Source organism: Anthonomus grandis, chromosome 12 (assembly GCF_022605725.1).
Source record: "Anthonomus grandis grandis chromosome 12, icAntGran1.3, whole genome shotgun sequence".
Lineage (NCBI taxonomy): Eukaryota > Metazoa > Arthropoda > Insecta > Coleoptera > Curculionidae > Anthonomus > Anthonomus grandis.
In genome coordinates, this window is record NC_065557.1 from 19,129,143 (window position 1) to 19,153,680 (window position 24,538).

Here is a 24,538-nt window from a genome sequence, read left to right on the forward strand (position 1 = left end):
GTGATTTCTACATCTAGTGTATTTTGGATTTTCTAGTTGTACATTTCCTTGTGAGAAATTTCTAGTGTTTAGATCATGCGTTATATCATCTCTGAAATATTTGGTTTTTAGCATAAATCTAATTACTGATTTAACATATAGTTGATTTATATTTAGCACATTACTCTCTTTAAATACTAGATCTGTTGGATATATTCTCTTTTTGTGGAGCATTATCTTTAGAATCCATTTTTGTGTAACTTGCAGCTTAAAGAGTATTGATAAGTCAGCATTCCCCCATAATACTAAGCCATAGTTCAAAATAGATTTAGCAAAAGCATAGTAAACAGTTTTTAAGGTTTTGTTGAATGTTAAGATATATCTGAGTTCATAGAATTTGTAGATCAATTTTCTGATTTTATTTGTAACATAATTTATATGCTCCTTCCAAGTAATGTTTTCACCAAGGATTACACCAAGATACTTCAACGAAGGCTTTCTAGAAATTGATTGTTCACAATTACAGTTTAATCTATTACTACACAAAGAATCATGCATTTTCAGCTCTTGAAAGTTAGGCAAGGAACGAATAGAGAGGGAGAAGGTCATAAATTTAGTTTTTTCTATGTTCAATGAAAGAAGACCATTGTCTAGCTACATTTTAATTTTCTGTAGAGCTGATTCGGCTCTCATCTTTACCTCAGTCCAACTATTGCTACTTAAAATAATTGCTGTGTCATCAGCAAAGCAGAATATAGCATTATTGTCTAACAGCTTCATAATTCCGTTAATATATATAATAAACAAAAGGGGTGAGAGAACTATTCCTTGTGGCACACCAAACTCCATTCGAAGGCTGTCACTTTCTTGATCTAGAATAGTTGTATTTTGTTTTCTCTCTTTTAAATAGGATTCTATTAAGACGTACCTCCAATTCCAATTTGTTCTAGACGCTTCAGAAGAATTTGGTGTGACACAGTATCGAAAGCCTTCTTTAAATCTAGAAAAATACCCACTACCTTTTTTCCTCCACCTAAACATCTCATAATTATTTCTGTAGCTCTTACTAATGCGTTCTCTGTACTTAGACTCTCTAAAGGCAAATTGGTTTTCAGGAAGAAGGTTGTATTTTTCTAGAAATTTCAATATTTTTGCCTTGAGACATTTTTCAACTATTTTGCTTAAACTGCTAGTCAATGCTATTGGTCTATAATTTGATACCGATTTTTTATCCCCCTGCTTATGTAATGGAATTATAATAGTTGTTTTTAAAATCTCAGAGAAAACACCTGTATTAAAGATGAGGTTAACTAGATGTTTCAGTAGTTTAATTAGTGAGTTATAGTTTAATTTAATTATATCAGAGGAAATATTTTCCTTACCACCCTTCATCCCTTTATTTAAACTTAATATTGCCTCTATTATATCCTCATTTGATGCAGCGCTCTGAAAGAATGAATACGTCCCTCTCTCCTCCCTCCAGTTCATCTCATGATCATTATGTTGCATTTGTTCAGCCAGTCTTTCTGCAATACTACAAAAGTAAGAATTAAATTCGTTTGCAATTTCCTTTTTATTGGTTATTTCTATATTTAGATAATTTTTTATCGAATTAATTACCGATCTATTACCCTGATCATTTGTGGCTTCCTTAATCACCTTCCACAACTTTCCGGAGTCATGAGCATTTTCCTGTGCTAATGTTTTATAAAAAAGATATTTAGTATTTTTTTATTAATTTACTTAACATATTTCTGTAGGTTTTGTATCGATTGACTAGCATAATATTATTTTGATTGTGTGTGCATTCTTTTTTCAATTTATTTCTATTTCTTATTGATATTAAGAGACCACTAGTAATCCAAGGTTTCAATCTCCTATTTTTACTTCTAATTCTTTTAGTAAGGGTGTACTTAGAAATCATAACTTTTAGTTTATCTATAAAGATATTCATAGCTATGTCAATGTCTGTCTCCTTCATAATATCATCCCAGTTCTCATTATTTAACTGCTCGGAAAGATTTTCATAATTAATAGTGTTGATAATATAATTTTTGTGTGGAAAGTCTTTCTTTTCATTGTTCAGTGGTATATTAATAAGAAAAGGATAGTGATCTTTAAGATCGTTCTCCAAAATAACAGAATTAATATTTTCAAATAATTCGCTTTGACATTTAATAAAACAATAAAACAATGGTCTAGACATGTGCCTGTATGCTCAGATTTTCTTATTATGTTATTTATTATACTTCCAAAACCATTTCCCTGAAGTACTGTAAGATTATTTGTTATATCAGACTCAGTAGCTAATAAGTCGATATTCATGTCCCCAACCCATACATTTATGCTGTTCTGATCTAACTTTAGAGATTGAAGTATTCTGGTCAAACTCTCAAGATAATTTTCCGGTAATAAAGAAAACGTTCTATATGTAGCTAAAACATTTACATTTTTGCAGTTCTTTTTCAGTAAAACCTTAAGAATCTTTAGACTATTATCAACTATTACCCGAGATTCAGTAAAATATTCATTTTTAGCATAAACAACACATCCATTACATCGGTATAAAATGCTCTCATTAAAAAACACTGCATATGTTGTGAGTTTCAGACATAACAATAATATCAAAAGATTTATCTATCGATTCCAAAAAGACAAGAAACTGATCAAAATTTTTGTAAGCGCTTCTTATGTTTACATGCATTATGTTTACATCATATAGATGATTATCAAAATAATTTATTTGTAACAAACTATCACAGGTATAAGTAACTCTAGAGATTTGTTTGTAATTATCCAATATACTATTAAGATCAGTGAATGTAAAAAGTTTTAATTTCTTATGTACTAAGTAAGCCTATATCTACTTTTTACTTAAGTTTGGGTAAGGTCCTCTTCTCTCCTTATTTTGATGGGACGGTCCTGGTCTGTCTTTTTCAGATAAATTATTCCATTCACACAAAATGCAGCCCGGTAACCTTTAACTTTCTGAATTTCTCTGGCTTTTCGAAAAAGGTTCCTTTTAAGAACGGGGAGGTCTTCATTGATGTACAGCTTGCGATCAGAACCAGTTAAGTTACATTTTTGGTTATAAGGCCTTTCATTTGTTTAATTGCCTTTAAAATATCCCTTTTGTCCTGTATGCTATGCAACTTTACGAAGATTGGACCGTCTCCATTTTTATTAACCCTGTAGCTTTCTAAAGTGTTCTTGTCACCTAGAGGCAAGTTCAGGGCTCTAAGTATATTTGAAGCAATGCCATTTGTGTTCATTTCAGGCTGTTTAGATATACCTGAAATAATGATATTATTAGGTCTTTCTGCAACCTCAATGTCATCCAGTCTCTCCTCCAGGGTAGCCAGTTTTGCCTTCAATGCAATATTTTCTTGTCTAAGGTTCTGAATTTCCATTAAAAGCTCATCAAAACCCTTTCTTTGTTCCTCAAAGGAGTCTGACATAAACTGTATTGATGACTCGACATCTTTCAGCTTATTGTCAATTTTCTGTTCTAAGGGCATTAAAAATTGTTGAAAAGATTCTTTGATGATTCACCTGATTTTCTTTTTATCCATTTCTTGCGGAATATCCGATCTTTCACTGTTTTTCCTGACTTTTTTCGGTTTAACCTCACTTTGTTTTGGGTTTTCACAACATGTGAACTTTTCTTCCTTATTCAGTCTTACCACCCTGGTAGATCAACTTGGGTGATAGCGAGCTTCACAAAGGACACAAACAACGGGATCCAATGCCTTTCTTTTGCAATATTTACAATTATTTTCACTATTTTCTTTCAGATATTTACTTTGCAAACCATCCATGTCAACATAACCTCAAATAATACAGTTTCAAAAAGGTTCTTATTGAGTCGCTGAGAAGTGTTACAAAATTGTCAAAATTTTTTAGGCTTTTGACACAATAATTTGAATATGAGTGTTAAAGGTTAACTTGGTATCACATATCACTCCAAATCTCTACTTTTAGTAGATATTGAAAGAATTATATCATTTCATGTGTAACCTATATTAAGTTATGCTATACATCTTGCAAATATCGTTAAAGTATTTTGATTTAATAAATTATCAGGTCCCGTAAAAACCCAAGCAAACGTTAATGGTTTTAGAGAATTTTATGCACTGTTCGATTAAGTGTCCTTGGCCTACCATATAACTGAAAAGTCAAGGCAATACTAGACCTCATTTCTAATTTATTATATAGCGAAGCATGTTGCACCCTATTGAAGAGTTTTGAAAATTCTTAATATAGACAGTTGGCGAAAAGGGAGGCCTTGTGGAGCCTTGCCGAGCTCTAGCTCCACCACCTACTAATATAGACAGTTGATGGGACGAACAGATTCTATCCTACTCAGGTTCGTTGAAGTGGACCTACCTTACAAAGAATCCATAGCAATGAACTAATGATATTGAATACCTCAGACTGAGAAAAATGTGTAGTTAGTTATAAATCTTTAGCTTTCTACAAAACTCCACTAAATATATATTAATCTCCATTTTTCCCCTTAATTTTCTTATATTCTTTTTAATTGCCATTGTATCGTTGCTTTCCGTTAGTTGATATTATTCTGAATTTTATTATAGGTAATTGTAGCACATCATTTGCTTTTGGTTTTGTTCTTTCTTCTCTCAATTAGGGGGAATCGACTTCTATAAGCCCTTGAAGCTTACAACTTATTATACCCTTTTCAACTAGCATAATATTTAATACGAAAAGAAATAAAGATTTATTAGTTTATAGATAAAGTTAAAAGGAACTATACAAAATACATTTAATATAGATGTAGGTACATACATCAATCCAAGGGATAAATTCTGAAATTTCTAACTTTAAGTAGATGTGAAGCGCAATAACCTCTGTCGTAAAGCTTTATAATTATGTTTTAAGAATCCGTATAATGAAATAAAAGATATATTAGAATCATAATTCACTCGTGTGTTAATAACTTCTAATAGGCTATTACAACCTGATAAAGTTGTGGTTTTTTATTAGAGCTTAATAAACTTATTACCAACAATTTTGGAAATCCTTATGGGTAAGAAGAGATAATAGTAGAACGCAAAACAACAAGAGAAAAGCTTTCAACCGGACCGAATCGTATTACCAACATGCAGGCAGGGCAGCAGGTATTCGGCATACGGATTGCACATCCTGGCTCTTAAATTAAGTTAGCAAAACGTCTCGGCCGACTGCACTCGACATGGCACAATAATGGCCCTGTGCCCTGACCATTTTCAGAGTGCTTCATCACCTCACACTTAATGAAAATACCGTGCTTGAATTTCGTATTCAGTGCGACAGAAGTCGAGGAACATTATGCATAATTTCATTGCACTGCCTTCGGGCTATTGTCTTTCGAAGAATCTCACTTATTTTTATTAATATGTGTGAATAGGTGCTTTTAATGGCATTCCTCCTAAATAAAGGGTAGCTCGCCATCGCGCCGCACTTAAAACCTTAATTTAGAGTTGTCGGCGGAAGCTCTTAAAAATATTTTGAGTTATAAAATACACATTTTCAAATTTGTACTTTCTATCTTTACTTTAACACGGGAACCTCTTAGGAAACGAAGATCTTGGTTTCCAGAGGCAATTTTTTTACTTAGTATAGCAAACGTAGGGCATTATTATAATAATGCCTTAATGTTTTACATCTTGAGTAATGTGCAATAAATCGTCGATATTATATAACACACATTTTTTACCCTATAATTCAATAAATGATTCTATAAAATACTGTACCAATATTTCTATATATTCAATATGAACTTAATTCCTTATAGTACTGGACAGTATTGTAATTTCAACATAAAGAGTATTTCAACAAAAAAAATGACTTGCACGAGTGGACATATATATAGCAAAAACTGTCTATACTCTATAGCTTTCCATCTCTTACACTAGACTTATAGATACTTAGACTATAAGACTTCTTAGTTTTTAACTAAATTTAACAGGGATGTTTGCAATTCTTTCCTTTTAGTAATTTAGAAATGCGATCTACTTTTTCATGTGCCCTAAGCAAATTAAATGCATATAGTTAAGTGGAAATCTCTTAACCATATAAAACCTAGGAATCCTTTCAATCAAAGAAGTTTCATTGTGATGGCTTTCTTGTATTTTTTGTCGAAAACCTGAATTACTTCAAAATGTTTTATTTGTAGAAAGCATAATATAGCTCTATCAACGAGTTTTTCTCAATAGGAATGTTTGTGCTTATATCATAATCAACATTATTAGGTCCATAGTTTTTGATAGTATTTTCAAAAAATTTGCAGGTTCTATGTCAGGAAAATCCAAATTACCATCACTTTAATAATAGTGTAAATTGCAAATCTTATTCAAAGATAAATCTAATTGTAATTATGCTGAGGAGCAAGAAGCTGTTTAACTTCTCTGTTAGTTCCGTAACTCGAACTTCTAACAGTTTATATCCCGGTTTTTGTTTAATATAATTTTGGATAGTTTCACTGTCGACTATTCTTTTCACCCGATAAAGGTAAAGCCACCGTTTTTTAGATACTCCTGCAACAAAGCCTCCTATTATCACCTTTAGCAGCATGTACTGTTTTCATCTGGTTTTGGTTGATATCATTGGCTGCAAATGACCCACTAGACGACCTGAAGTTACCACCCTGGTTATTGCTTTTATTGGACGTTTTTCAGCCTTGCCCAGTTGACGCAGGCGGGGGCAGCATGTTGACATTTAGGTTACGGAATGGTGACGAGGGAGCGGAAAGAGAGGGGTGGGTTGGATCTCTAGGTCTTTGGATTTTATAGCTTCACTTACGGCTATATTCAATTCATGGTCGCGGCCATTTCTAGCACAGGTAAGACACTGAATTAACGATGTACTACCACTAATCACTATCATTATACTCAAACTCGGTGAACAAGACTGGTGATATATAGATTTACAATTATAACATTTTATACAAGCCTTATCTTCTCCACTTTTGCAATATTGGCAATTTTTTTAGCAGCATCTCTCGTTTTACCTTCACCAGGCGCCATCTCTCTCTTAGCACGAGAAGACGTTGTAAAGCCACAATCAATGCACGAGGAGTCACATTACATATTAATTAAATTTTTTTCTTTCAATTTTTTTGTAAAATTTTCATTACAAAATTTTTGTTGTTTTGCATATATTGTATATAAATTTTATTTTTTTTACGAAAATCGGTATTTTGATATCACGTCATAATTAATTTGTTATTGGCGTATCTCCACTTATAATGATTCCAAAAATATTTAATTTCAAAACTTAAAACCACTTTGTAATTAAAATATTTCAATATCCCTATATTTTGAGCATGTGTGTAATATTTAAATAAATAAAAACGACTTTTATCAACCTTTATAAGTTACAAAAAAAAATAAGATACTTAAGTACAATAGAAACAAAGAAAAAGTTTGTGTAAAAAGGGCGAAGTCTAGCAAGCTGTGCTATTCTCACTCAACCCATTTAAGGTTCTCCTAAGATAAAATATTTAAATACTTAAATACGCGCTATTTTTGAAATATGTTGTATAACTATTTTTCAACAAAACAAAAATAATACCCTGCCCGTTCATGACTCATCCATGTTAGCAATAGACAATCGACCTCCCTCAGTCGTAGCAAAAGCATCGAAAGCACCCCGCGCCCACTGGAAGTCATCACCCAGCACTTCCTTACATGTTCACACTTGTCTGTCCATTGGGAACTGTCGAGATTTAAATTTAAGTTTATTTATATTAAGAATTTTAAAATTTTCTGGTATGAGATTGTATATGCTGATGGCGTTGAAAATAAAAGATCTCCGAAACATGCCTGTTATATGTTGTGGTACACTAAAAGCATGGCGTGATCTAACGTTAACATTGTGAATTGCTATGCATGGTAAAAATTTGGATTTAAGAAGTTGAGATGGTGTGTTTTACGATTCTCCATATTCAACCAGTTGCATTCAGAGACACTATTAAGCTCACATTTTTTGCACAAAATACAAAGGATAAACTTGTGTGGCGCCAATGTGTCGATTTAACGTTTTTTTACCATGTCTTAAGGTTTTACTACCAAAACACAATAACTTTGTCTTGTTGGGGTTTAAGTTGAGATTATGTTCGTAAGCTAATTGATTAACTATATTAAGATTCGAGTTTATTTTTCCGGCAGCTTCCTGAGTATCTTGAGGATTGAAAGAAAAGTAGATCTGAGTGTCGTCAGCATAGGCATGTGTACTACAAAACAAAGGAGCAGCGATAACGTCTATTGTGTGAATAATAAATAAGAGCAAGGATAAAATAGCACCCTGAGGTACACCAGATTTAATTGAAATATTATTTGACACCGAGTCACCTAAACTGATCTTTTGCGATCTGTCTCGAAAAAATGATCCAACCAGGTTAAGTGTATCGGACTCAAAACCATAGTATTAAAGTTTAGCTAATAGAAGCCTATGGTCTAAAGTATCAAAGGCCTTAGAGAAGTCCAACAAAACCAGAACACTAACAAGACCTTCATCGAAACTCTTAATGACATGATTATGTACCGATGCTAAGGCTAAAGACGTACTAAACCCCTTTCTAAATCTGCACTAAAAATTAGGAATAATTTTATTATTGTTAAAATTTTTAAAAAAATTTATTATATAAAACTTTTTTCCAATACTTTAGACAATGTGGGTAATATACTTATAATTCTTAAGTCGGAGAAAGTTTGAGGATCATTTATTGTGGGTAAAGGGTTGCCAATTGCAGTTTTCCAGAGAGTCGGTATATCGCTCGTTTTAATTATGGAGTTAATCTAATATGCATAATAATATCTTCTATAAAAGGGCTACACATTTTTAAATTAATTGAATCTACACCTACAGCATTTGATTTAAGGGTTAGCAAAATTGGATGTATTTCCTGAGAAATTGTTAGTGAAAAGTTAAATCTAGATTTAAAATTATAAAAATTTTTATTGTAATATTCTATCTTATCCCTACATTGTTCAGTTACTGTTTTTAAAAAAGAGATGAAGTATTTATTTATATTTTCAGAGCTTCAGCGTAGTGTTTTGTTAATAAAAATCGAATCAATTAAAGTGCTAGAGGTATTCGTAATTCGGATACGTTCATTAATAATTTCTTCGAAGCCATAGGTGTTAAGAGTATCCAGTATAGGGTTGTGCAGATTTAAAAAGTCGACGCTTAAATCTCCTGTCAAAATCATAGTATCAAAATAAAGAAAAAGCTGGTTTATTACATGTTCCAAGTCGACCAATATATTATTAATACTTAAGCGTGGAGGGCGATAGAAACTTCTTACAACGATTTTCATGTTAGGTGGGGAAACTTTTAAGAAAATATGCTCAAGTTCGGCAATGGTAGTAGTAGATTACTATTATTGTAGCTAATACCATACCAAGTATCTACAACATATTTTTTAATCTATTACTTATTTAATCTATTATAACCTAGAGTATCAAATAATATGTACAATAATGTTTTATATAACTGATTTAGTATAACACATTATTGTACTTATTTTTGAAGTTTTTTGTCTAAATCAACTATTTTTTTTTATTCACTTTTACTTTCTAAAAACTAAAAGAATAGCGTCGACCAATGAGGCGGCCATATATACCTTCCCTCTCACTTATGCCCTGTAGACGCAGGTATCATTATCAGTCTGTACAATCGTGAGGAACTGCCTGATCCTGAATACCCTATACTAGCTTACTACGCTAAAGCCTTCTAAAGAATGAATACTGAAGAAATCTGGACTCATAGACAGAATGAATATGAAAGATAAAATAAATACTAGATACAAAAATCATAAACCTTTTTAATTAGAGCCAATGCAATAGGGAATACTTACAGTATTGCAATCATGATCCATCAATCAATTGAATTTGATATTCATAAAGAGCTTATTCAACAGAACAGAGCTACAATTGATTTTTTTATTAAATGTTATGTCAATAAAACTAAAAACCAAAAAAGTTATTCTGAATTTAGTTTGTAAAGCACGAATATAGTTTCCTAAAACATTTACAATTTTTATGAACCTTTATATGGTTGCTGCCGGCTAATGCTTTAATACTCTATTTAAATGCTTTTTGTCCTCTTTTTTCCATGGCAGCGTGAAGAAATAACATTTAAAATAGGTCTCCGCTGACTCAGTGCTTAGGCCTGTAAAAATCAAATATCTGCTCTTCTCAGCCAGAAAATCAGGAGTAATTTAAAGGCGGTCGCCGGTTTAATGCCATTGCCGCGAATTCTGTGCCCCTTGCGACGACCGCGACCGTAAAAACGTCTCATCCTCTATTTTGCATACCGACCGCCGATCTTTCAGCACTGTCTTCCACGGAACACGAAAAAGGTGTTACTTTGGAAGGAGTTCGGGGCAGGTCCCCGAATATCCGCACGGAAAATTAATGAACTCCTGTCCACGTAGGAAACACCGCTGTAATCCACTTTTCCAGCAATTTGCTCCGTACCTTATTTTCTTTATTACGTTTCTTTTATTGCGAATGTTTTCCTTAATTGAAAAGTTTCTTTTAATTGTCGGTCTTCTCTTAAGAACATTTATTACTTCATAATAGCGACAGCTTAATTATAATTCTTTCCAGAGTATTTTTTATGGTCTTGGTCAATGTAAGGTCTACTATATATTTATACTATAATGTTTGGTGCATTTATCAGCAGTTAAATCAATATAGTAAGGCTTTATGACACTAAAAAAATCTGTTTAGAAATAGAAGAAGTTACAGTCATTTAAACCTGTAAGAAAAAATATACAGGGTGTCTGGAAGGTGAGTAGCCAAACGGAAATGGAGAATAGGTGAGGTTACTGGCTATTTAAAACGCATAGTATTTTTTTGTTTTTCCTCAAATTTAAGGAGTAATATATTTTTTCCTTTTTTTATTAGATTTTCCCCGTTTTTTTACTTTAACCTTCAATTTTTTTAAATTTTTTGGCCAAAATGGTGCAAAATTAATTTAATTTTAAAGATTAATGTTTTAAATTCAGATTTAGGTAATAACTAAGAAAAATATTTAAAGAGAAAGAATGTTACGTCATTTTAAGAAGAAAAAATGTTACGTCAACTTTACAATGGAAAAAATAGTAATAAAAAAGTTGTGTGGATTTAAAATGGTTTAAAAACTTCTCTAGTTAATAGTCTTTCTAACGATGTGCCATATGTAACAAAAGTAATTAGGTAACTTACAAAAAACAAATAAGTTTGTCTTCAAGGATGCGTGAACCAATTTCTTGAAAGCAACCTAATTGATCAGGTATAAACTTATGTCTCTTTCTAACACTGCTAAATCAGTTGCGCTATCTCTTTCACTATTCTAAAATAGCTAAACCTATTGCGCCCTCTCGTTTCCATGACCCTTTCCTTTACAGGTTGATTAAAAAAAAACATAATTTTTTACTTCAAATCGTTTATTTATATACCATTATTTTTAATACACGCGTTACATCGCTTTCTTATTTCTCTTGTGGCATACTGTAATGTTAGTTCCCATCTCATTATTACAAAAGCGTCATTAATTTTTCCTACAAATTGTTCCCTTGTATTTATAGATTCGAAATACACAAGTTTTTTTGCATGGCCCCAGACGTAAAAATCAAGCGGCGTCAAGTCCAGTGATCTTGCAGGCCATGGGATAGGGCTATCTCTGCCAATCCAAGTATTAGGAAATGCATTGTCTAGGAGCTCCAGGATCGTCAATGTCCAGTGCGCTGGGCACCCATTGTGTTGGAACGTCATTTGTTCTTCATTGAAAAAATTTGGAACCCCGTTCAAGAGTTCGGGCAGATCATTTAATAAAAAATCTAGATAGTTATCCCCATTCAAATTATCCACTAAATAATGTGGACCAATAAGGGTATTACCAATTAGGCCTGCCCAAACGTTTACTGAGAATTTCTTTTGAAAGGACACGACTTTCTTAATTTTTGGGTTTTCTTCTTTTGGGGCCCAATAATGCAAATTATGAAAGTTGGTAATTCCCTCCCTTGAAAATTTGGATTCATCTGTCCACAGTATGGTTTTCAAGAAATCGCGGTTATCCACGTCTTATGTAACAGGAGGCGGCAAAACTGATTGCAATTTTGGTAGTCGTTTTCTTCAAGATCTTGAAAGGGATGCTTTCCGTTGGCATTAAGAACAGATCAGACCTTCCATACACTTAGGTTTAGATTGGCAGCTATAGTCCGGATGCTCGTTGTGGGATTTTCGTCAAAAGCTTCCAGAATTCGTTCGGTTCGTCATCAGCAACATTACGTTGTCTACGAACTCCAGGTTCACGGCGATTTAGACTACCAGTTTCTCTTAAACGTCTAAAGGTCGTTTCAAAAGTATGACGATTAGGTTGGCGTCTATTGGGAAAACGCTCCTGGTAAATTCTTTTTGCTTCTCGTCCATTTACATCAGCTCTACCATATGCCATTAGGATATCGGCGTAATCCTCATTTGTTAAGGCACCAGCCATAGTAGGCAACAGTAACAATAAAACAAATTTAACGAAAATGAACAAAACTTAACGAAAATAAACAACAAAAACAATATGCGTCGAGCGGAGTTAAAAATATGTAAAGTAGCGGAGAAAGACAAGTCTCGAATAAATAATACTCGTATTATGGTTAGTGACAAGTAATAGTTTAGCGGTTTAGCTGGGTTAGAAAGAGGCATAAGTTTGTACCTGCTCAATTATGTTGCTTTCAAGAAATTGGTTCACGCGTCCTTGAAGACAAACTTATTTGATTTTCGTAAGTTACCTATAATTATTTTCTATTACCTAGAATTATTCTATTACCTATAATTATTTTTGTTACATGTGGCATATCGTTAGAAAGACTATTTACTAGAGAAGTTTTTTAAGACATTTTAAAACCCCACAACTTTTTTTTATTAATTTTGTTTCCATTGTAAAATTGACGTAACATTTTTTTCTATTGATTTGAGGAAGTTTGTTACTCCAGTATTAGTTTCTCCTTAAATATTTTTCTCAGTTGTTACCTAAATCTGAATGAGACAACATTAGTCTTTAAAATAAAATTAATTGTGCGCCACTTTGGCTAAAAATTAAAAAAAAAATTAAAATTTAACTTTTAAAAAACGGGGAAAATCTAATAAAAAAAGGAAAAAATATATTATTCCTTAAATTTGAGGAAAAACAAAAAAATACTATGCGTCTTAAATAGCCAGTAACCTCACTTATTCACCATTTCCGTTTGGCTACTCACCTTCCAAACACCCTGTAGTTTTACCTGACGTAAACTCAAATTCCTATTCTATTTTTTATCCTATTCGTATTCCTATCTGAATTAAAATGAATCGTAGCTGAATTAAAATCGATTAAAATTGAAAACCACCAAAATTCATGTTTTTTTTTAGACAAGAACAAAAAAATCTTAAAGATAACTGCCGAGATAAATCTTCTATTACTTCTAGGCTAATAAAAACAAAATATTTTCCTGCTGGATAGGGGCGGATAAAAAAAAATTAATTGAAAATTATTTCAGTACATTTTAATTTTACACCAAATATTGATTCTGTTTAAATTTATGAAAATCTGGCAATTTATCTTTACCCTTTCAATGATTTTTTTTTGAACAATTTAAAGTAACTGTTGCAAAGTTTGTTTTTTTTTACATATGCACCTCAAACAATACAATCCATTATCAAAATCCAAATAACATATTTGGACTTTGAAGGCAAACTGATTAGAACCACTGATTAAAAGACCAAATACCATCCAAGTATTCATTTAGAAGACATCTTTCTCTTATTTCTTTTTGTGAATGGAAGGTAATTTTCGGATGAATGATGACTCTCCTCTAAATTTATCGAAAGCCTAAAATTCGACTGTCGCTCTTCAATATTCAATGTTGCTTAATGATTTAAAAACACTACTTTGGTTAATTTGTGATTTTCTTATGTCCTATGTTAACTTATGTTAGTCTTTCTTAAGAGGTGTAAATGGAAGTTGTTTCTGCATAAAGGTTGGCACGAATAGGTGCAATTATGGAAGTCAATATCCCAAACTTTGATAAATAGTGAGATAGAAATACTAGAGTGGAATAAATATCTGAAAATGTTAAATTCATCAAGAATAAAATTCCACTCTATTAAAAAATAAATACATTAAAAAAATTATTGGGATTTAAGAAAAAGAATGAGCCTTAAATTCTCAGAATTTATGTTTTATATTCTATACTGCAAAATTTAATTATATGTTTAATTTACGATTTTTTTAATTTTTACGGATTTAATTTTATTAAGGAATTCTTAATTTTTATATATACTATTAAATTGCTGCAATAAAATTTGCTCAAATTCTGCAATTCAATTATACTCAGCCAATACTACGTCCCTGTCATCAGAGTGTCATGAGAAAAGGTCCAAATGACTATGTGACTTAAAAGTTAGAATGGAAGTCGAAAGAAAATCTCGGTATAGAATTAAATGGTTGTATTATGTACAAGAAAGATATTTTTTACACTCAGTTCTCAAGGTCTTGCCATGCTTTCTATAGCCAACACTGGCTAGAACTCTGGCAATTCTACGTTGAATAGAAATAAACTGTCCATAAAGCAGAGTAGCAGATTCTCCTTTAAAACAAACTATAAAAGGCGATTATGAAAACTTGGTGTCTCATAAGTTTTGCGAGGCTTCACAAAATATATTTACTAAATTGCAATATAACAATCTTTTGTTGTCTTCTTGGTATAAATAACCAGTTGATTAATAATAAACTAGTGTTTTGTTTAATAACAAAGCTTGTCTCTGCGATATCATTTATAGGACCATTTAAATCCTTATTTATTAAAAAAGAAATGGTGTCATCTGCATATAAGACCGGGTCAGCACCCGACACTCTCTCAGAAAAAAACATTACTGTACATCACTCGAATTGTAGTCGCCATTGTAGAATACCAATTATTGGCGGTATGCTGTGTAAAATTCTTAGAGTTTAAAATTGTTGATAAAATTTATATTTGCTGAGCTTAGATAACAGTAAACCATGAGAAATGGAACGAATAATCTTTAAGAGATCCCAAAATAGAAATTGAAAAGAAAATTATCGTCAAAATCTAATAAGAAATGTAAAAACCGATTATCTAAAAATGTTTCTCGTCAAGTCGCTGAAGGAACTCTGATAAGAGTTTAAATTATTAAATGGGTATGCAAACAATCGGAATTTCATTTCTATATTTTGAATTTAATTACATTTTTTTACAATAGCACGAAAAATTAATTTAATTTAATTATTATAGACTTGTTTATTATACCATGGACTTTAATCAGATATGTAAATTTTTGTCATCCAGCCATAAAATAATAACAACGTTAGAATAGTTGTTAAGAACATTATCTATACAAATACACTATCAAGACCCCCTCACCTTACATATTGCGCTTTCTTAAAGCAACGAGCTTTTGCCGCTAACTTGTCACGTCAAAATAGTTAAATAGACACAGAACATTGAATGTTCCGAAAGTGCTTTGCACTACCTTGAAACTGCTCTAAATTTTATTTACTATTAAACGTGGTGACAATATGTGGTGAGGATAGTCCAAACTTAGATTAAGTTGCTGCAGAACCACCAGAAAACAGTTTTTAAAGTGGTTGTTAAGAAATCAGCTTGTATCATAATCGTCATTCTGTTTGCTTTTACTTTAAATCATTTCTAATAAAAGAAAGCAAAAAAGTTACATTAGATCTAACCATTTTAATTCAATTTATTAACTTTATCGCCATAACGCACAAAAAGCGTTGGCAAATTCCACGACTATTGTTGCATCTTCTGCCAACCTAACTGCAAGAATAACTCTAATAGAATATAATAAAAAAGTGGTTAACATAAAATATATATATATATATATGAATTTAACTACTACAAACTTATATAAACCTACTAGATGTGATAAAAGTACTCGATTTTAACCTTACAATTTTATAAAAGTAAATGGCCGCCGTGGTGCCAGACTGCGGTTATATTTTTAGTCCCTAAGCATCAGCTCGGATTTAATGTGTCAACCCTTTGCCGTCTTATTCTTTTCTCGTTAACTCATGCTCCAATAATAACGAACGATAACGTCTATCGAAAACTTAATTGCTTTCTATATTCATTTTAATTTCCCGATGATAAATTTGCATTTGAGATTGAGGGACGAACTTGATTAAAGAAATCGTCAGGAGGAAAAACAGTTCGGTAATTAATGGCCGCTTAAAATTAAAGTAACGGATTAGGCGCCCTCAGCTTAAATGGGTCTCTGACTTGCTGAAAATTATAAAATCAGCCAGTAAATTCGGTTATTTCTCATTCACTTTTCAAATTTAGAAAATTTGTAAATTATCATGTTCTTTTAATATTGCATCCAGATTTGTAGTGGTAGTTACAAATATAGGACTTAGTTATAATATATACATATATCAGGAGGTTTGTCTTTTGATATTCGTAAAAACTTTCTAATTATATATATCCTCATCAATCGATATGATTAAATTTATTTGACTATAAAAAATAGCACATTCAAGGTATACTATATAGGGTAAGGTGTCTGTAAAGGAAGAGAGATAGAACATTCTTAAAACTAATTGATATTTTGAAATATATTTTATTTATATATTTTCTATTATTAAATGACATTAGGATCCCACGCCTTGATTTTCAACAAAAAGTAAAGTTTGTATTTTTTTGTTACTTTTAAAACCAGTTATCCAAAGTTTGTTAAATTATTTTAAAAAAAATATTCAAATTAATTTTGAAAAACGAGAGTAAAAAAAAGGAAGCAAGAAACTAAATATAAGAAAAAAATATATAAAATAAAAGAAAAATATAAGTATTTTCATAATTTTAATTAAATTTGGTTTAATTTTATATTTATCTTGATAACGGAAGTCGATTTAACGATCGAAACATTGATTCAAATTAGGTATTTTTATTCAATAAATAGGTTTTTCATTATTGTCAATTTGAATATTTGAATTAAAATTAGGTAGATTATTAAAAAGATGAAACGAGTGCAGAGGTCGATAGATAAGACCTCAGGTCCCGAGTATATAAAAAAATCTATCATACGTCGAGTAAATTATTGTATTTAAGATTTATTGGACTTACATTTAATTAAATATAATGAAAGGTATCGCTAAAGATTTAAGTTCAGATTTCTTCTAAATACGCTTTTTCTTCTTCTTTTCAATTAAGCGTATGAGATAGTATGTTCTAAATTGATTTTTACTATTGCCGTGCCGTAATATCCAACAAAATTAGTAACTCAATATGAATTTGTCACAACAATACAGATTTTACTTAAAAGATTTTTATAAAAATCACATATTCTTTGGACTAGAATTAGCCAATTTAAGTAAACTTATCCTAGTACAAAGTTATTTAGTTTGAACGCTAGATGACGCTGAAATGATTGATGATGAATGAATTTTAAAATAGTTTTTTTAATAAATTTAAAAACTGCTGATTCTATTTTGTTGGAATTTGATGCATTATAACAGCCTTACAGGACAATAAACTTATATGGTAATTATAACTGGTATTAGTCTATGGGCGTAGAACCTGTGTCTTTTAATAACTGTGTATCTCAGATTTCTACACCAATAAAACAAAAAGGGCTTAGGTATTGATTACTGATTAGTGATTTATTTGGTCATTTGTTACTATATATACAATAGAATAAGACAAGTCAAGAGAAATAAACTGATAATCCTAAATAAGTTATTTAAAAGAGCAAAACTATTATAAAAAAACAACAAATAGTACAGATATTGACTAGGCAGAAGTGACTTTCAGCATGTTGCTAAATTTGTTGATATCATAAACGACAGACTTATAGTAAGCCGTTTTAGTCTATTTTTAAATATTTTGAAGATATCTATTCGTTTTAACGAAGCAGGCAGTTAATTAAATAAGCTTACTCCTTTATAAAAGGAGGTCTTTTTAAAATAAACAAAGTTAAATAAAGAGAGATTAAGAGCATCAGATAAAGAGCATCCTTACATCCAACATTGTATTTATTAAAATCACTCACTTTGGAGAAATATTCTTGATTTCTAAATATGTACAACAATAATTTAAATATATAAATTCCAGGCACTGTTAAAATATTATATTTTTTTGGATGTTTCACGGCAGCTCTCATTACATTTCAAACCAAAAAACATCAGTCTCATAAATCTGTTCTGGAATACAAATACCCTTTGTACCTCTGATCTATTACCCCAAACAACAACATGTGAGGTCAAGAGAGGGTACACTATCTCATAGTACACACTCAATAGACCCTTCATTCCTAGATACCTTTTAAGGGTAAACAATGAAAAATACAGTCTAGATAGTTTGCTGCACATCTCGTCAATTTGTGAAAGAAAAGATAGATGTTGGTCTATTAAGCATCCCAAAAACTTAACTGACGATTCGCACATAATTGAAACAGTATCCAAATCTACATAAAAACTCTGAGCTTCCAACGCATTCTTTAAGAAACTTATGCACTTAGTTTTTTTCTAAATTTATTATAAAGTGATTTCCCTCACACCAATCGTAAAACTTGTTTATAATAGAGCAGGCTTTAAATTTGATTTCCTCCATACTTTCTCCTGTAACTACCATAATAGTATCGTGTACGTACATGAACAATTTAACATCGCCAATGAATTCTGAGAGATCGTTAATATATAATAGAAAAAGCAACGGCCCCAAAGTGCCACCATGTGGAGTTCCAAATTCGCAGTTATACTGACTTGAGAAATCAACACCCGCTTTTACAACTAAGGATCTGTCGGTCCTATATGATATAACCCAATTCAATACTCTACTTTGCACTCCTTTTCTCTCTAATTTAAAAATTAATTTTGCTTAATAAAAATCGGAATATCAGAAAAATTGATACATAATTAGGATGAACCAATTTATTTAATGCAAAAACGATGTTGTTCATAATACTCAATTCTTTTAAATTCGAGATACATTTACTTTAAATCAGCTAATTTTTATCACATTTGACTTTGAATTTATCTGCTTCTTTTAAGTCAAAAGAACTTCTCATTATTTAAGTCATAATTTAGCCAAATCACTTAAGTGTCTTTTAAACATACACACATCAAAATCGTCTAGTGACATGGAAACAAGCCATTTAATTTTTAGAAGATAAAATTTGTGTTTAAGATAAATTATGCTTATTATTTATTGGACATTCCTTTAGATATACCTTATCGCATTCATTATATTAAGTTATTCTTCTTGAAGTTCCCAAGTTTGTGTTCTTCAAGAAGTGGTTGATAAACTGAAAAATGTATTAATTCTTTGCTGCCACTGTAGTGAGAATTAATTTTAATTGCGCGTGCAACATAGTCACTATGCAAAGGCACCATCTTGATCATGAAATACAGTTACAGTTGTTATTATACAGGGTGGCATAAGCATCCGCGACGACAGAGAAGTAAATTCTATCAGGAGCACAATAGGAGAGTTGTGGCGGAGATTTTAAGAGACCGGTGATGTGAGAAAAAGGCATACTGCTCCAACAAGAGCCCGCATATTGCAAGAACCGTTAGAAATTGTTTTGAGCGATACAATATTCAGGTATTGCCATATCCTGCTCAATTCTCAGACTTTTTTTTAAATTTTGTTATTTTGAATTTTCGATATTTTACTACTTGTTTTTGATAAATTAATATTTAGCAGTATTTAAAATTTTGATCTTTTTAATTTCAATATTTTCCAAGTTAATTTCCAAATTCTCGATCATTTAATGTGTGTATCAAAATATTGTATCATAGGGATATACAATATTTAAGTTGGGTTTGAGTTAAATTCTTATTTTGTGAAAAGAGCTAGACTAGACAAAGTAATAAGTTTCTTATTACTTCCTTTGAAATATAAATCCGAGAAATTATACTTTTAGTTAAAATCTTTTGCTACTTTGTTAGCAACTTATTTAAGGCGCTCTTAGTTTTATGTTAATAGAATCTAAAATTTTTCTTTTCCTTTGCGAATTCTTATTGCCAGTTCTTATCCTATTTTGATTTGATTTTGAGCTCATTTTTATCCGCGTAGGTCGTAGGTTGGGTTTGATCTGAATTTAATTAAAGCCTCTATACCAACCCGGCCAACAAAGGTCTTAGGTGCGCACAGAGATTGCATATAGAGAGAGCCAAGTTGCTAGAGAGGACTGGCAGGAAACGGGCATCGGCTGGGCTTCAAATTATTTTGCGTGCGGCACGTACGTTATAAAATATTGGAAAAGTGATGTTTTTCCTATGTAATTATGTTATTTATCCAATAAAAATTCAACTTCCAGATGACTTTCTTGCTAAGTTTTTTAGAAGAATTAAATGATGATGTTTAAAATGATTAGAAAAGATAAAAGCTCAAAATTGTATCTCCTTTTCATTTTTAATATTCTTAAAGTATATTGAAAAAGTGATGTTTTACTTATGTAAACCCGGATTAATAAGTGCCATTCAACAAACCGATTTGAAATGATTTTTACATGCTAAATATCGCTTATCCTAAATATTATTGGTAATTTTAAGTTCTAACATTATGAACCAAATTTCATAACATCGGAAACACTATAAAATGTTAGGAAAGAGTTTTATGATCGACTCGGGTATTATGAAGTCCTACAGGGAAATATTCTTGAGCCATTGACAATTTAAATCAATTTAACATTTTTTTCAATTGAAACTCCTTGAATATCCTGTATTGGGGTAATATTAGCTATTCCTGATTTTTAGTCAGCCAAATTAAACGAGTTTTATTTATATTCACATGGTATTTAAATTGAACCACTATTTTAATTTGTGCCATCTTTCCTATCGTCACATATGCCTCTGAAACCTGGACTTGAATGATGGTGGACTTAAAAAATGGCTAATCGAAAAACAATAGATGCTTTTAAAATGTGGGCCTACAGGAGAATAATATAATATACAGAACATATCATACTAACTTGTCAATTCTTAAAAAACTAAAAGTCACAGAGCTATAAACCAATTATACCTATAGTATTTTAGATACATTTCAAGAAAAATGAATGGGCTAGAAAAATTAATTGTGGAGGGAAAATCAACGGTAAATGAGAAAGGGGAAGTACAAAGAACTGGGTGGATCTTCTTTTAGTGGAAGCTTCTTTTACAGCTCAAGACAGGGATTGGAGAACTATGATTCGAGCAATTAGGATATGATGTCACCTCACTCTCTCGAGAGTAAAAGGACAACAGAGAGAGACATCTGCAAAACTTTCTTTTTTACCCGTTATATCCAGATCAAAAGTTTCAGTAAAATGTAAAATAAATAGTCGAGGTCCATCAATTGTGCCTTGAGGCAGACCATATCTTATAGTATTTAATGTGCATGTTATTTTAGCTGTTTTTACCGCTTATTATCCGTCTGACAAATAACAATTTAGCAAGTTAAACAACATGTTCTGATTTTATGGTGCTTAACTCTTTTAACAGCTATACATTTTTTAACTGTTTTAGATTGACAAACTCTATCAAACGTTTCGGCAAAATTAACCAAAATACTCAAAATCCTAAAAAAAAATATTTTTTTTAATAATTAAACTAAGTTATATTTCTTGCATTGTGAAAACATTTTTCTGAGCCTTATGATAGAAGTCCACTATAATTTTAAATATGTACTTGATGAATACGATGGAGATAATTTTAATTTAGAACTATGAACTTTACACATCGATCACACAGATTAATTCATGATAGATCAAAGTAAATAGGCGCAAATTGCGAAGGCAGTTAAGTGAGTTCAAAATAGTTTTGCAAAATAACTCCTTATTTCTGCTCGGTCTAAGAGGAATCCATATGCAGTAACTGTCTGATCTACTTGCCTTTTATAACCCATAAGGCAGTAGTATAACAATATTCGACACTACTAACAAGTAAGACGGAGGCATCTATAAAATATTTTGCGCAAGTTTTTACTCAATCAGTTTTCAAGAATAAAAAGTTCACTAAGTGAATAGTTTAAATCTTTAACCTTTGTCTTCTTATTTTTTGTTCTATACATTTTTTTGTATGAGTTAGCATCTATTAGACATATTATTTAAAGACGGCTTAGGCAGAAAAAAAAGTAAAGAAAAAATAGATATTGAGTCAATATTAATATAATTTTCCCGCTAGTTAAAGTTTAGAATTATCACTTCTTTAATTTTGAAACTAAATAATTTTAATAATTACTTATTTTATGTACAAAAATGATTAATTATATTAAATTATGAATTAATAAACTTAATATATGAAATTCATAGGTATAAAAAAATAAATAACAATAATTAAAAAAAACCATTTTCTTCCTCACAGGAATAATGTTTCTGTAGCAAGGGTTGATGTTGTTTTTAAAATTTCCAGATAATTTAAGCTCTTTGAATAAGAAAAGGTACAATTATTTTAAAAAAGAAAAAATTTAGAATAAAGATGTTACTGGTGCATTTTAATTTGTATTATTTATTTTTGTCATTAAACGTTATAAAAATTAGGGGCAAAAAACTGCTAAAGGGACATCCGATGTAATAAAATTCATTAAGTTGGAGCCGTTCCCAATTTTCTAATTTTAAAGTAAGATTACGATAGTCGTCGGCGAGGACACAAAAAGAAAACGAGTTACAAAAACCAGGGAAGAAGGAAGTGCACCGCACAAGCATGCCCGGTAAAAAGTGGAACCGAGGAGACTCCATCGTCCTGCCATGCCGCTCCGCCGCAAATACGTAAATTGAAGTTGTAAAACTCTCAAGAATGAAAATCTCTAATTTATCGTTGGTTAAAGCGTTATAAATTACGCGGTACGTATACAATAATTCTTAGCAAACATATATTACTTAGTTCTTTGGTAACCAGAGAGCTCCATTATTTGCGGCGCCGTGCTGCGGTCTTTGGAAAAAGAAAAATTGGCAGAGCTAAATTTTATAGATTTGTATACGATAACCACTAGGAAATTCCCCTTGGATACTATTTTCTGGATTTGTATTAAAAATTTGATAAAGTGGTTAGGCAAGATCTTTTTTTTTTTAAGAATTAACTCCTATTTATTTTAATGTGTCTGCATAAAAACATCCAATCTCTCTAAATTTATTAAGGATGAACAAATTATGCAAGAAAAAATTGATCATATTAAATAGTATTTTAAGGTAGATCGCTAGGATTATCTTTAACATAATTTATTTGAAATAACAATAAATTTAAAATGATTTAATGCGTTTAAACATGTATGTACTTATAAAATTATTGAGGTATCGAAGTTATATCATTCTGTATATAAATAACTACTTAAATTAAGCCTAATAGACAGCTCATTAATCAACCATAATTGCTATGAATTTGTATTTAAATAAAGCGGTTTATCAATCTAATATACGCTAAAGAATGAAAACATAATTGAAATACAAAAAAGTACTGAAAATTATAGATGATCTGGTGCTTTCGCTAAAGCCTTCTTGAACCTCTTACTCCATGGAATTTTTATAATTATTAAAAATAAGAGTATTTCATTTAGGTCTATTGATTTTAATATATTAAAAACTGATATATATCATCACAAAGCCTTATTTTAGAAATGACTGTAATAAAATAAATATATTACATGCAATATCAAAATTTCCTTGCATATGTTAGTTTCAAATAAAAAGTATACAAACATCATTTAATATTGGATAAAATAATATGAGATAAATTAATCGTTAAGAGTAGTAGACTAAAAAAAATTGTTGCTTATTCATAATCTAGATATATTAAAAACACCTTCAAAAGACTAGAAATATTAAAATTATTAATAGACAAAATATTTAAAATAACCCTGCAGAAAGAGAAAACTATCAAAAATTTTATGCAGAAAATTTTGCTTAAAAATTATATAAATAAAATAATTAAATGTATTTATATATCCTTTAACCTATATGGAAACAGTTGTAGTCATAAACTCAGAGATATTCATAAGACAGATCTACCAGTTTACATCTTCTTAAAACAAAATTTCAGTCAATAGTTGCCTACAAAATTGAGCGATATGAAGATATCAGTTCAGTTTGGATGGAACAGTAATAATTTCATTAGGAGTAAAGCACATCATCTGAATAAATCTTCTATTATTCAGCAAACCGGCATTAAAAGAACTTATCATTCTTTGAGTTTCTGTATACTAATAGTTTGTTAGAATCGAACCACTCTAATTTAACCTCAAGTTAAACATTAATATTAACTAATGTTAACATTAATCCTGTTATTCTGACTGAAATGTTTTGGACTTGCAAGATGAAAAGATGATATACTTAAAAGCACACAGGAGTCCTTATCAAGTTCAAATATGCAGGGTGCGGCATAACTGTCTCCCTATTTTTAACCTTTCCTCGTAATGCCGTGCGGCGTCGCAGAATAGTGGGGGTACCGCCACTAAGAGCCATATGGGAAGCAGTTTTGTTTAAACATATTTTGGTCTGAAACATCATGTGAACCAATGCACAGCGCGCATTCGCCGTGGAAGTGTATCTCCGCGAAAATCGGTCAGTTATTGCTGCGCAACGAGCGT

At 31.0% G+C, this 24,538-nt stretch overlaps 1 protein-coding gene and 1 long non-coding RNA gene across 5 annotated transcripts in view; one reads left to right on the forward strand and one right to left on the reverse strand.

Annotated features, from left to right (window-relative positions):
- Window positions 1-24,538, forward strand: part of LOC126743339 (zinc finger protein 1) — a 218,059-nt gene that overhangs the window by 108,316 nt on the left and 85,205 nt on the right. The window lies entirely within an intron of this gene.
- Window positions 1-24,538, reverse strand: part of LOC126743342 (uncharacterized) — a 186,817-nt gene that overhangs the window by 92,399 nt on the left and 69,880 nt on the right. The window lies entirely within an intron of this gene.